General features: G+C 29.6%; 1 protein-coding gene across 3 annotated transcripts in view; it reads right to left on the minus strand.

Moving 5' to 3' along the window:
* mtgo (miles to go) overlaps positions 1–14,604 on the minus strand; it is a 570,373-nt gene that overhangs the window by 347,078 nt on the left and 208,691 nt on the right. The window lies entirely within an intron of this gene.

Genomic DNA, 14,604 nt, shown 5'->3' on the forward strand with positions numbered 1-14,604 from the left:
AATACAATTTGTAGAGAATTTAATTCTGACTACAATAGTATGAATAAAGTTAACAAAAATTTAAACACATAAAATTTAAAAGTTTATTAAAAACAAAAGACATTAAAATGTGGCAGATTTTAACCAGATCTGATATGGTTTGACATGTTTAGTTTTTAATAAACTTCGAAATTCTTAGTCTGTGTTTATTTTCGGTGGACCTTTTCCAAACCATTTTATTTCGAATCAAATTCTTCACAAGTTTAGTTTAAAATTTTTATGCTTTATTTCCATTTAACAAAGTTATTTTACACCTAACATAAAATAGTGTTTTTCGACTCGTCAAGTCAAATTTTATATAAAACCCCTTAATTAGGGTCCCAAGAATTACAGTCTGGCTTAGCTTTTTACGGAAAGGAATCAGTCTGAAATCTTTCACAACCCTACACTCGCCAATGAAGCATTTCAAAATCTGTTTATAAAACTTTCTTCTTTATTTTCACTAGTAGAACATGTCCTAAAAGTTTGTTATATTTTTCGCGAATCACTACGTGTAATTAATTCTTTCACACGTATACGATAGTCATTTCAGACAAACGATACAAGCCGATTGATTGGCTAGTTCGATAATTTACTTTCTGGATAAATATATTCTTTTCTATTATTTGTTAAAATGTATTCATTAAAAGCAAAAACAAATCATTACAGTAAATAAAAGTATAAATACATACAATAAATAAATCTGTTTAGATACTTTATATTAAATTCGAGATGTTTATTTCCTTGAAATAGAAAGTTGCAGCTTTCCAAACGACTGTTTTTCTTATCAAAATCTTGTACGTAAGAGATCAAATTTATCAAAATTTGCAGAGAATAATAAAATGTAGTAAAGTAATAAGATTTTGAATATTTCAATTATCATTATTTTTATAATGTTCACCAGCTAGTCAGGAATGGAAACCTATCTACTTTCTAAGGCCTGATGTCTCCATTTTCCACTATTACTCCTAAAAAAGGTTTTGGAATGAAATTAATCGTTCAGTATAAAAATATAATCGTTCGTACAATAGTATAGAATATAACAAAACTTTAATTATAAAATATGTTTTTCGTGACGTTGTAAATAATTTAAGTCTTATTTGAAATAAATATGACCTCGAAGTACGAAATCGTAAGCGACCTTCGGAAATCTTCATTCTTTGTATACCAGTTTAAAGGTTAAATAGGTCTTTCCTTTATCCATCAGTTAGGCAATAAAATAAAAGTAATTAAACAGAAGTTAAAAAAGCAATAAAAATACAATTTACAATGCTTTTTTGAAATTTCACTTTTTATAAATGAGTGCCTAATTTAAAAAACCCAAAAAATCGATTTAGCCTTAATTTGGCGCTGACGTTTAGAAATCGAAATTTAAAGAATTGTAGAAGTTTTATTTTTTTGTTTGTAGTACCATTTTTTTCAACTTGTTTTATTTTTTTAATTTATCTATTTTTTGTTTTTAATTTAAAATATGTGTACACCTACAAAATTGGAGCGCTTTATTAAAAGAATGTTCGCAAGACACCAGGGTATTGATAAAAATAAACTGTTAAATATCAGGAAAGTTTGTTAGTTTCTTAAATTTTCACACGAAAAGAACTTTAATATTAGAAGAAATAATTTTCAAAAACCATTACAAAATTTTAATCTAATGAGGACAAAAACAGAATTTTAATATCATACACTGTGTAGTATGATTAAACAGATTAATCACAAAATTACTCTAAGAAAACAAAATGCAAGGAAAAACTCCACAAGAACTTATTCTATAAATAAATCATGCAAATCTGTCTTTGATGAACAATTTTTTTTTTAAATGCTTGAAAATAACAGCTGAATTGAAAATCTCTTCCTTTTTTATGTCGTTTAAATCTATGAAGTGAATTGAAATAATTAATAACATACAACACGAAAGAATGATGTAAAAGCAGTAATTTTTTTTTAACTCATCACCAAATCGTAATACGAAAAAAATACCGACTTTCTTGTCTTTTCAGTTCTTATTATGAATGTTTAAATTACAATTTTATCTGATAAAATCTATAAAATAGAAACACAATAAAAAGAACTAAGCTTTAACGATTTCTTTTTTTTTTAATCGAAAGATATAAATGATTCCAACCACTTTGCAGTAGAGGCCAGACGGCTGTCTTCCAGTCAGTATTCCTCCATGTGCAGCTTAAATTGACATCAATAGAAAATGAAATCATTGCTCGAATTAGTAAAAATGATATATTGTTTATTTGCCTATAATTTATTACTGTAAACGTCTCTTAATATTATACTGTATTGCCAATTAGTGAAGGTAACATTAATCCAACGCTACATACACCATGTTGCCAAAAATCACAGCTGTTCTTTTACGTTCTTCTACTTAATACCGATATTTTAAGAGCCTATTCAACTTTTATCGAAATTTTAATTTAAAATTTCATTTAAGGAAGTAAAGGAATCACGTAACATACAAGATACATTGTATTATACAATGTATAGTGACAGTATTAGTGACATTAAGAAAAGTAGCAAAAGATTATTTTGGTGTTTAATCCTTCATAAACCGACTCCGAAAATGTACCAGGAATTTTCCAAGGAAATTCAAATTGTTCCATCATATCGTAATAGCATATTAACACTAATTTTATAATAACTGACACTATTCATTTTATTTAAAAATTAAAATTAACGAATGTTACTATTTCAGAAAGAAGGTCATAATCATTTTTTATTTAATAGAAAAATACTGCAATCAAAAAAACAATGCGCAAGTTGTTTTAATGATAATTTATTAAGCTAAAAATATTATTTTACATAAGAATTTATAAAACCATTACATATTTTCAAATAATAAATACACTAGACAGATGAAATATTTCTAACTTTTGCTAAACTAACATTTCTTACACGTTGGACTTCTGTCCCAGAAAAATTCCTAGTTTATAAACAATAAGGTGTAAAGTAAAAAATAATTTACAAGCAGACATTTTTAGTAACTTATAAAAATTAATATCTATCACCGAAATAAAGGAAATAATTTTTTTAACTAAAATATAACCGGTTTAATAATCCAAGTATATAAATATGACTGACCAACAAATTCCGAAATATTTTACGTAATTAGACAGAAAATTTTCCTTGATATATTTTTCTTAAGGGTTTTTTACTTTTATTTTTTAAGCAATGTTAAGTAACTGCTGTATTTGTTACCGCTGACTTCAAAATATGAAGAAAAAACATCATTTACTTCTGATTTTTAATTTCTAGTTTTCTAAATCAATTATTTTCCTCTTTTTAGTAATAACTTTAACTGTAGTATTAAAAAAAAGGCTTAATAAAACTATTTTCTCTTTAAAAAAGGAGCAACTTATATTTATATTAAAATGATCAAATGATTTTAAACGGTTAATTATTTTCTATATAATTCAAATCTTTCTTCGTACTTTACGTACTTAATTTCTTAATTCTTTTGACAATTAATTTTGAAATATCTATTCTGAAAAATCTTTTGCTAAATTATTTTTGGCTTAATAATAGTATCATCATTATCGAGGATATTTTAGAGCTAATGTATCACTGGTTTTAAGTTTTAACTGTATAATATTCAAACCGAACCGTAATTTTATTAAGAATTAAATACATTTTCTTTTTTATACTAATACCGTAACAAAATAACCAAAGAAAATCTTTCACGACAAAAAACTAATGAAGAAAATTATTTATTTAATACAAAACAACATATTTGTTACGAGGTAATATACGTCGGTAAACAGAGGTAAGATGTACTCGAGATGGCGACAGTCTGAAAGAATAATAAGAAAAAGGATCAGCTAGTAGATGGAACAACAAAAGGCGAGACAAAAGAAAAAGAATGCATTGTTTAAGATAGAAGATGAAAAAGAAGTAGAAGGAGATGGTTATGAAGACGACGAAGAAGAAGGGGTTGGCCGCCGAAGCGGCAGAAACAGCGTCAATGCCAATTGTAGAGTAGGCCCGGCCGGTCTAAACACGGTCACGGACGGCCGTGAACCTGCTTGCCGGTTGGCTTCTGGCACTGTGCAAGGGAATTGTCAATCAGCAGACTAAACACATGTCAAATAAATGAAACGATAACAAAACGCCAGAGCACTTCGGTCAATTCATTTAATACCTAATTTACTTATTAACGTTATTATTATTATTATTACTAGTAATACCAATTAATAATGGCAAGAAGAAGCCATCATAATATATAATTTATATGTTATACAATATATTTGTACTACGTTAATACCAGTTCAAATGAAAAAAATTTACGATGACAAAATATTTTACACCTTACTGTTGAAAATAAATAAACGGCCCGGTGCAGACATGGGAAATCAGCACGTTCGATATCCATTCCCTCTGGAAGTAGAAATATTTTCTCATGTTACGTACAAACAGTGAACATTCGTAGACTTATTTGCAAAGACACTATTAGAGAATAAATGTAATTTTTGTGGCCCTTTTTGGTACATTAAAGTAGTAGTTTTTTACTATGGTAAATAGCGGGATGAAAAAAAACTACATTTCTTCCAGTCCTTGAATAGATGTCTGAACTGTAAAAAAATTAATAGCTGATGTGTACAACATTTTTATCAGCCTACAAGAAAATTTAGTGAATTGTTATAATTAATTACAGAGGATTGTTCAGGTCTTTGATGAATTCGTAAAAAAATGTTATTGTATAATAAAATCTACAATACCAGTATCAAGTTAAGATCTTAAGATATTACTAAAAATCGCTCCAGCTACAAAAGAATAGTAGAGTCCGTACTACTTCGTAGTATGTTAGACCTTCATATTCCATCTTTTTTTAAGTTTCTGACCAAAGAAGCATTCAATTAATCTAATTCTATAGTACAACATTTTTCGTACATTTTGTAATATTTTAATAAGATATATCAAAAGACTGATTTATGCTTCTCTTTCTCTCTCTCTCTCTCTCTCTTTCGCTCTCTCTCTCTCTCTCTCTCTCTCTCTCTACTTAAATAAAGATCAGAAAAGAGGATTCTATTTGTTTCTCCATACCCTGTCTGCCAAGGGACTGGGGGATGCCTCAGTCTAACTGGTATTTTAATTGTCGAGTCACAGCATCCTATGAACGAGAGGAATCTAACACAGATATGGTAAAGGTCTGCTTCGTTTAATACTCTTATCTCTTCTTTCTTTCTTTTTCCTGTTTAGCCTCCGGTAACTACCGTTTAGATAATACTTCAGAGGATGAATGAGGATGATATGTTCTGCCATAAATTTAAAAGAAACAAATTTTTTCAAAGGAAGAACCCACAGACAACGCATTTAATAGCTTTTTTGCGCAGTCCCATTTTTTGACCTAGTCGATTTTGTTCGAAAACTTTTGAAATACGAAAATTCACTAACGCAGTTCAAATTATTAGTCTTCTTTTCGGGAGGGTATATTTCCAATCGTGAAGTATTTTTTCCTCGAAAGTTAAAAAAGAAAAATTGTAATAATATTTTCGGCTATCTTCTGATTGATTAATACAACCAAAAATTGGGATTTTCGAGCGATGCAACATACTCCCAATTAAGATATTTCTGAAAGCTGTATGCTCAGTGGTATCCGAGTAGTATTTTCTTTTGGTTCTTAAGAATCCGTACTACCCAATAAGAATAACGAGCCGGGCCCAACGACAACGCGCCTTTGATTAAGATGTCTCTAAATAAATGAGCAGAAAAATACAGCCAAATTTTCAATGGTTTTTCTTTACCAAAAATAAAGTGTGGTTTTATTTAGAGTCTTATTTGTAACGTAGCTGATGGTCCAAATGCCGTGAAACCAATAATACCTTATCTTACAATGTAGCGCACTGTACAATGTTGCTAAGTTCGTCGCTTGTTTATTAAAACTGCAAAGCATACATATCTTCGGTTATCTAAGTTTGAATTCATCGAGTGTAAACTATTATTATCGAATATTATATAATTAAAGGAAAAAAGTAAAATAAAGAAATAAAAAACTTTAATAAGGTTTTATTTCAATTATAGGTTTCATAAAAAGAATAACCTTGTACACTAGCATTGAAGGTCGTTTCTGTAGGAAAATGCGGAGATAAAGAACTTTTTCAAGTGAATAGAAGAAAGAACAAAAGAGAAAATAAAACTAAAAAGAAGATTTAAAAGTAATTAAGGAAACAAAAAAAGAGCTAAGAAAACCGAATGATTTATTTACGAATAACAAGCAATCAACGTCATAAAGAAAAAAAGTAAATAATTTAGAAATAGAAGATGCATTAAATAACATTCTTTGATTGTGTTTCTCGGGAAACACGATGATTCCAGCTGTCTTTTCTAATAATAAAATTATTAATTCGATGAAGCCGGTAGTCGAACATAAAACTTATCTTCATAATCTATAACGATAATTATTACTACACGTACATAATAGTATATTTCATATATTAAAAATAAATAAATAAAATTTAAACAGATTAAAAAATAAAACCGTAAACTGATACAACAAATCTATAAAATTAATGGACTAATAAAATGAATTAATAATGAATTACAAAAGGTCATACGAACAAGCCACGTTTCTACTTATCGTGAAACATGATTTTTTTATTATTAATAATTTTTATTAAAAATAGAAAACTAGTACATTATTCGTAATATCAACTGATACTAAATATAATCTAATAACTTAAATTGTGAGTAGGTTATATTTTTTTCAATGAACGATCGATTTTTTAAAAATAACTTAACGGCAAACGAAAGTTATTATTATAATACGATAATAATAAAAATTTATATTTTTTGCCGAAGTTAAATGTTAAGGATAACCAGATAGATGATATTACTATTTTAATAATCATAAAATACGAATTAATATCATTTTATGGTTGAGTCGAATTAACATTTCCAATCTGATGGTCAATACATTTATGTAATTTAACGATTTACTCACACACACGCGCGCACGCGTATTTATATATATACATATATATAGCTAGCCTCGCTCGGTCAGTTAATATAAAACATAATAAATATATGGAAATATATATTGTCGCGAGTTGACGGCTCGATCAGGATATTGAGAAATTGACAATTTAGAATGTTGATATAGTTATTACAGTTTATTGGTTTAAAAACGTAAAACAAGACAATCAATATAATTACAATATGATGATAAAAATAATAATAGTGATAATAATAAGTGGCAATAACCTAACAATTAATGCATACGAGAGTTGGATCAAAAAATAAGTTACATCCTTGCCGTGTTCTTGAACTGAAAGGGATATATATTAATGTCTTGTGGTGCAGCACTGGTTGTGTTGTTGTCTTCACGCTCCCCCAGCAGTAATTCTGCACGACATTCAGTACGTGTGTAATGTCGTTGTCAATATGGCGTGTCCTCTAGAGGTTTCGTCCTCTAGAAGACCGTTCAGCAGTCCGATTTTTGTGCGATTGTTGTGATACTAATCGTCAAATTGTTGAGGTATACGATGAGAATGAATATCACGCCCGATGATCACAAAATGGTGCCAAATTTTCAGAAACGGAAGAACAAATGTGAGTGACAAACTTCTTGCTGGGCGTCCTTCAACTGCAAACACGACGGGTAACGCGGAACGTGTGAATGAAATGATCTTGAGTAACCTGCGAGTTAAAATTAGAGATATTGCAAGTGAACTTAACATCAGTTATAGTGTGTTTGCGGCGATTATTCACGATCAGTTTGGTTACCGTATGAGTCCACGATGGGTGCCACATCTGTTGACCGACATATCCAAAACATTGTTTTGCATCTGCTCTTTCTTTTCTTCAACGTTATTCCAGGACTGGTCCACAGTTTTTGAAACAAATGATAACAAGGGATGAGAGCTGGGCGCTTCATTACACTCCTGAGACTAAACGAGCATCTTATGAACGGAGACACAAAAATTCGCCGCAGCCAAAAAAAGTGAAAACATTCCCACATGTTGGAAAGGTTATGCTGACAGTCTTTTTTGATTGTGAGGGAGTTGTTTACAGTGAATTTATGTCCCGATGAATAACAATCAATGCCTAATCTTACTGTGAGACTTTAAAAAAATTGCATAAAGCCATTGAAGATCGAAGACCCAGGGGATTGAGCGATGGAGTCGTTTTTCTTCACGACAACGCTACTTCTCATTCAGCTTATGTGACAAAAGCGTTACTGAAAAAATTTAAGTGGGAAGTGTGGTCTCATCCGCCTTACAGCCCTGCCCTAGCACCTGCTTGGTCCTCTATAGTAAGACATGGAAGGGAAGCGTTTCGCTAATGATAATGAATTGAAGGAAGCAGTCATTAAATGATTGAAGGAAATTTTTATGAGAATGGAATTGAAAAACTTGTCACACGGTATGAAAAGTGTTTAGAAAAACTATGTGATTATGTCGAAAAATAGATAAAAATATGTAGTTTAAAGTTCAATAAAAAAAAAATCTTATAAAGAAGAGTTTGTATCATATAGGGGGTGTAACATACTTTCTGATCGTCCCTCGTACATATCATAATCAAAACATAAAATAAACATAATATTAAAAAATCATCAAATAGTCATTAATGTCAATAGTAATAATAAACAGAGGTTACACACAAGACAGAGTTTAAAAAAATCGTCAGGGTTTATTCCAGGTAGATAAATAGTCCAGAATTCCCACCCATTAACAAAGAATATAGCACAACCGCTAGTCTTAACACTTTTAACCACTAGTCTTGTATTAACAAACAATATTACACTAGATAAGACAAGTATAAAGTTCACTGCAAATACCTTTGATGTCCACTAATAAAACTACCTTAACAGTTTATGAATGAAATTTAGTACATTATATTTTTCTCCAGTTTTACAGTAACTCACCGATGTATTTCTTGTTTACTGGATTTACTCGTGGCGTCACCTTATCGTATCGAACTTAATTCACACTGGAAATTCGCTCCTTCATCTGTCCTCCTCGCAGAATGCTCTCGCTGACTGACATTTCGTACTCTCGTCTTGCAGACTCACACCGCAGGCTCTCCTCGCTGGACGGACATCGTAATGTCTCGCTGGACTGGTTCGCAGAACTCTATCGAACTCTCTTCGTTGGACAGACGTCGTAACGTCTCGCAGAACTCAAACAACTGACTCTTAAATGGTTTACCCCGAAGTATTTATACTTCTACCACCTTTACCTGCCGGACCTGACCCAACTCGAAGCGTGAAAACGATCGCTCGAGTCCGTTCGTTCTCATGCATTTCTTAATCTGGTCCGGTAACTTTTCTCACGGTACAAACATTTGTTCACTGTGTGTCAGAAGGCAGTTTTACAAAAGACGATTGTTAAGCTGACTTGTTACCTTTACTAAAAGGGTTCCTTTTGACAAGTTTCTTCGACTATTGTTATTGCATTTTTCAAACCGTTTACTTTTCAAAATCTAAGAAGCATAATCTCAAAATAATTTATTATAAATTTCTAATATAGTATGAATATTTTTAGGACGAGTTTTATTAAGTACAATCGCTATGAATGGATAAGAGGAGTAGTTAAATCACCAAAATGGATATTCATGAGAGAAATTAAAAAAAAAGTTTTTAGCTGATCTGAAACATAATCTGGGTACTCTATTTGAAGTCCATATGTTAGATCAGTCGTGGCCATCAGTTTTTGCCTCCGGGTCGAATTGGAAAGAAAGCTTTATTTAGGGACCAAATGAAATATTAAAATTAAAAAATGTTAAATACGAAAACGATTCATTTAAGTAAACAAACTTTTATTATGGAATTTGTTGTACTTTTATTTAGATTCATTAAAGAAAAAGTTTTTACACAAATATAAGTTGAGCTAAAAATTACTAAATATTTCTTGGCAAGTTGTTTAAATTTCGTATTTTCCATTACTCAATTGCTTATAAAAAAAGCCAATATTGAAAAAACTTTCGCGGACCATATGTTGGCCCTGCATGTGTTAGATTCTTCTAGCAATTATTTTTATACCCATTAAATATTAAAATGATATGTCCAGTATGTATGATAAGCCTTTTTCAATTTTCCAACTACCGTGATTCGGCCTTGAAGAGGTCAAGCCGGATAATCGGCGTTCCAATGTATAAAACAATATATTAAAATAAAAATGTTCAGAACCGTTTTTTGTGTAGTTCAGATTTGAAATTCGTGACTGATGAAAAATACTACCGGAATGCTTTACAATCGGTTTAGACTTCTTTTTAAATTGAAAATGATAAATTTGTGAAACATAGTCAACATTAGCAATTATAACACTTTTTACATGTTAATATAATGCGTGTTGCACAGTCATCCTCGAAAATCGTCAGCTTATGGATCGTGAAGATGGTAATAATATTATGGGAACGTAAGTGTAGGAATACAATAAAATGAATACACAACAAACAATCACGCGTTTACAAATAATTACAATACATCAAATATTTACATTTTATATAATACGTCCTTCACTCTTAACCTGATCATTTATTCTGGCACTCCTATAATCGCACAATGCTCGTATGATGCGGATATTTACTCTTATGCTATTGTAAACTATGCTTTATACTTACGACGTAAAGACAATATCTACAAGTATACGTTATAATTTTCTGTTATTTCAAGTCGTTAGTTTAGAAATTAATATCTATTTTTGTTAATTATATAAATCGGGTAGGCTAAAATTTAGTTTCCATAATAATAAAAAAAAACCAGTAAAATCAAGTTAACAAAGTTTTTTTATTATTAAATGTTTAATACAGATAAGAAAAGGTTTAAGAGTTATCCCAGTGGCCTTACAGAGTTTTTATCCAATAAAATTTTGCCCCGATTTATAAAATCAGTTCAGAAATAATTTTAGACCTAAAGAGCCGACTATTTAATCGGCTGATTTAAAAGCTATTTATACGGCATATATGTAAATAAAAAAAAAAAAACATTTGATAATGGAATAATAAAATGTTAAGATTTTTAAGAAAAGTACGATATCAAAGTACAAAAAAAGAAAAGTTAAAATAAGTTGGAGTTCAAAAAGGAGGACGAAGATATAAATTACCCATATTATTTTTTAATTTGTACATATAGGAGGCAATAAAAGTACTGAAATAGAAGCTTTAAGTTAGAAGGAGCAACCGCTTTAGAACAAAACATAAAAATGTTAAATTTCCCTGATGATATATTTATTTTGGATGAACTCGGAAAAACTATTAAAGATATAGATTCATTTTTAAAAAAACAGTTCACTTTAAAAGTAAACGATAACAAAAGTAATGAAATGTAAAGTCACGAAAGAAGGTAAAGAAATTAAATAAAAAATAGGAGAACATACACAACAGTGGTAGCAAAATTTCGTTATTGCGGTAATAAAATTACAAAGAATGGATGAAGTAAGCGACTAAATGCAGAGAGACGGAAACCAAATAAACTTAAATGCAGAACAGTCTATTAATTTAAACTTTAATTTATGAATTAGAAATAAATTAGCTGTAATAGTTGGATGGAGAGTAGCGCTTTATGGCAGTTACATAACATGTACAGAAGGAACAGAAGATGACGGCACATCAGGGGTTTTACGTTATGCATAGTCATCAAAAAGATTAAACGAAATTCAAAGTAAGCCGACGTAAAAGAAAGACATGTTCTCATTGCAAAGTAATTTATCGTATTTTGTAAAAAACGTATACACGGTTATCTATAACAATGAAAAAACATTTATTTTTATCGTATCCATATGACCAGTGTAATACTTTTTATGAAACCTATAACCCCAAATAAGAAGAATTAATTCTCAGGTCTTTATTGTGTAATTAACAACACCTGTGTAGTTATAACTACGACCACAAGCTAGAGCGGGTAAACCATCTAAACCCTGGATCAAGCGGTTTAATCGTATAGGTCATTATCGCTCAAAAGTTATGACCGACAAAATTTCTTATTAAAGATGAAGTACAAGGTAGTTTTTGGGTAAATTACCTAATTTTTTTGAGAATTAGTACGACAAATAAACATAATTAGAAGTTGTAAAGGATCACCACAAACAGAAAGAATTTTTAAATAAAGGTAAAGGAAATAAATAAGAAATGAGAAAAATATGCGAACTATATATTATTATCAATATCTTAATCGTGGATAAGTGTAAGTTGATATGATAATGCACTGCAAGTTACCGCATAAAATTATAACTATAATGCACAGGTATTAATTTACGAGTTTTGTGTATGTCTGAATTTCCTAAGCGCTAAGAATTCTTAATGATCGTTTTTAAAATTTTCCAATAATATTCAATAATAGTACTGCCATTAAAAACATCTAAGCTTTAAAAAACTCTTTTCTTGGCAAATGATATTTTGACACTCATTACTGTCTATTTTACGTGGGTTTACATATTTTCAATGAATTATAAAATAAAAATTCTATAATACAATTAAAAAATTTACTCTTTCTTGCAACAAATCCAAGACAGTTTATAATGGTGTGATACATTTTAATATTTAAAGTTAACAATATAACTTTAAGGTTAGATAAATTCGGTTCAAAAATTGTATTCGTAAAAGTATCAAACGTTAGTAGAATGTTGTCGATTCAAGACTGCACCAGTCGATATTTTGGTTGGCTGATAAGTGCATAAGAAAGTAAACTAAAGTTGATAAGGCCAATAAGGTATTTTTACATTTAACATACTAATCTATACTTTGAGGAGATAGAAAAATTTAATTGTTAATTTGCAACAATAAATGTAACATCAAAGGAATGGAGAAAAGCATTAAAAAAGGCATAAGACTGATGATGAAAAGAAAAAACCCATCAAATATTTTGCAATAATTTATTATTTGTATATTTTTTGTCGGAATAAGGTTATATCATGTTAAAACTATGTTTTGTTTTTGTTTTGATGTTCACACAAATACGTAGGTTTACGCTCATTTGGGAATTAACAATTTAACTATTTTTAAAGATATTTTCTATCAAACACCTAATTTGACAAATTCTACGTCTGTAGTAAATAAATCAATCGATCGTAATTGAGTCACGAAATAAAATCGCATAACAAAGATCAGTTCGAATTTCGCTAAGACTTTATATTTTTCAAATGTTGCAAATTAATTTATTATAAAATAATAATGATTATAATGAAAAAGGATAGTTGGGACGTTGTGTCAACCTGTATTTGTCAGAATGAATAAATAAATAATCAAGAAATGTTTTTTGGTTACGTGTTGACATTTCTATAGTAGCTAATCTGTCTTAATAAAATGTGTAGAAAAATTTACAGACATAAACTAAACGTTAAGAATGAAGACGAAAAATATTAATCGCATTATAGGAGATTATTCAATAACTTAAACAAAACAAGCCAAACTACTGAAGTAAAGAGTGCGAGTTAATCGTACCGTTATCCGGATGTCTGCAAAGCTTTATGATTATATTTTGTAATTCTACTTAGTTAAGACTTATAAGTTTGCTACGTTCCTTGTTTACAAGGAACTTAGACTTAAAGAAATAACTTAGTTTATTATTCAATACAGCTGTTTTAATCCAAGATTTACCAATTGTCTGCGACAAATTGAAGAACAGATGTCGTCGAAATTTAAAATAAATATACCCTGCCCAAAGAAACAACATCAATATGTTTTGACATTGTAACCGATTGTAATAAAACAAGAAAATATATAGAACATACAAAAATTAAACTCCGCTCAGTTTTATATTATTTATAAAGAACTCTTTAAATAGAGAGAAACACATGGTTTACATTTTAAAAAACGCAGGGAAACAGATATTTACACATGAACGAAACGACTTGAAATTTTATGTGATAATTGATAAAAAATGTATTCTGTTTAAGCAATAAAATTATCTTTGTAATTAAAGATAAAAATATATATTTAAACAGACAGGTACATTCTTTACTGAACTATTTGTCCAAGTTATAAAGCTCAAAATTTGAGTGTACAAAAAACCGCTTAAAAACCTGTTTTGATTTCTTTCAGTACAAACGACGTGTTTATTTTTATTAATAAATAAATTAAAAAAATAACATGCTCTTTATTTGGTATATATCATATGTTTTCCTTTTTGTTGCAAAATTGCAACTGCTTAAACTACGGTGTCTTCTTTCGTTAGTCAGGCTACAAATTATTGTACGGTTGAGTCTTTCACACGAAAGGAAACGCCTAACTGTTGCGTCATCTCGACACGGTAAATTAAAAAAAAAAAATGCAAAGATAAAAAGAGGTTAATGATTTGTAGCATAATACTCAAGGCCGCATGAGCTAGTAGGTAATATATTATCGTTTTATTCCGTGAACTATAATAGTCAACTTTGCTGAAAAGTTTGAAGATTAATAACTCGGTTCGTAAAAAAAGAATCTAATTTTATTTGAAGATAAACTGTTGAGTAGTACCCCTTTTTTACTACTTTTTAATCTGACTTGACGTTCATGTGAAAAGAACAAAAAAATTATATAAATAAACGTGATGATAATTAATAATTAATCTTTTATCATGTATCTTGTCAATTCTCGGAGGAGGGGGGTTGTCCCGCGATTATAAGCAATTGTTATTTCGGTCACGGATTTTTACTTTAAAAAAAAAAA

Source organism: Lycorma delicatula, chromosome 2 (assembly GCF_047948215.1).
Source record: "Lycorma delicatula isolate Av1 chromosome 2, ASM4794821v1, whole genome shotgun sequence".
Classification (NCBI taxonomy): domain Eukaryota; kingdom Metazoa; phylum Arthropoda; class Insecta; order Hemiptera; family Fulgoridae; genus Lycorma; species Lycorma delicatula.